We start from the raw sequence: 1,459 nt of genomic DNA, 5'->3' as shown, positions 1-1,459 counted from the left end.
AGCCAATGAAGGGAAGCCATGTTGAAAATAAGCTTTGTGGAAGTTTATTAGACTTACTGTAAAACTTTTGTCCAGAAAATTCCGCTTTATTAGGTGCAACTATAACTCACCTCGCTGAGCAGTTGACAGCTGCTAAAACCTGCTATAGAGCCCTGTGTTCACGTACTGGTGGGTCTAGAATTCAATGAAAGAGTTAAAAGCAGGAGCTCTATAGTCTTTGGTAACATAACTTTCAATTCAATTTTCAATTCAATTTATAAATAAAATTGAATTGAATTGAATAACTTTCAACAGAAGGGGCACAAGGGCTAATCCTTGTGGGACCCCGCACATCATAACAGTTTGTTTGGATTCAAAATAACCCACAGAGCCTCCACCTCACGACAATTCCCAAGAGGCTGACCCAATTAATCCATTTATCTAGTAGTAACTCAACAATACTGTTAGATCCATGAATCATTATTCAGTCACTTTAAATTTTTGAGTGCAGTTTCAGTGCTTTAATAGGAGCAGAAATTTGGTTAAGAAGGGAGAAATTATTGAATGTATTAAAACAAAATTCTCTTTGATGTTATGCAGGGAAGATTTTAGGCTGTGAGTTTTGTTGTTTTGAAGCAACCAGATTTACTTTTTTCAGCAGGGGACTGACAACTGCAGTTTTAGTAACACTAAGTAGATGCTTAACAGAAGTGAGCCAATAACAAATCCATCACCAAAGAGCAAGCTGCTTTTTTTTAATGACTGTGGGCAGCGTACCTAGTGAGCAAAGAGAAAGGATTTTCTCACTGCCAAATCATGGCTACACTGAAGGTTGCTAAGGGGGGAGTACATAGCGCTCTAAAGCACTGTGGAAACTGGGTCACTTTTTCCCAAAGCACCATCAGGCTGAGCAAAAGTAAGGACATCAACAGAGGATCAATACATCCAGTTTTGTTTTGCTGAAAGATAGAATAGCAACTTCATCAGGCACAGAGTTAACTAAATGCAGAACACAAGACTCCAGTCAGGGAAAATCCTGAGAATAGAAGGCTTTCCTGTGGTGGTCTCAGAGGGTGGCTAACATCTATGAACCACTTCTCAGGAGAGGAAACAAGAAAAACACTTGGTAAAGGCTCAGATATGCCAGCTTTTCAAGTGGAGGAAAAACAAAAATGGGGTGGGTGGGGTTCTGAAATACAACAAACAAACTAATGTCATAACAAATAAAGACAGTTTGTTGGGATAATTGGTTCAAGTTGGGGGAAGGTTTACATGAGAAAGCGCTGAGGTCAGGTGGGTCACTCTGTGGACTATGATGGGGTTTTTTTTTTTTTTGTTTGGGGTTTTTTTGGGGGGTTTTGTGTCCCGTTTGGATCTTTAGCCATCAGAATTGTTGTCTTAAGGCCAAGAAAGATGCCAAGCGGATTTATTTTACCAAGTGGATCATCATGGCCTTGCCATATTGGTCCATTTGATTGAG

This window comes from Pundamilia nyererei, unplaced genomic scaffold (genome assembly GCF_000239375.1).
Source record: "Pundamilia nyererei isolate P.nyererei 1_Seehausen unplaced genomic scaffold, PunNye1.0 scaffold00229, whole genome shotgun sequence".
Lineage (NCBI taxonomy): Eukaryota > Metazoa > Chordata > Actinopteri > Cichliformes > Cichlidae > Pundamilia > Pundamilia nyererei.
Note: the sequence above shows the minus strand (reverse complement) of the source record.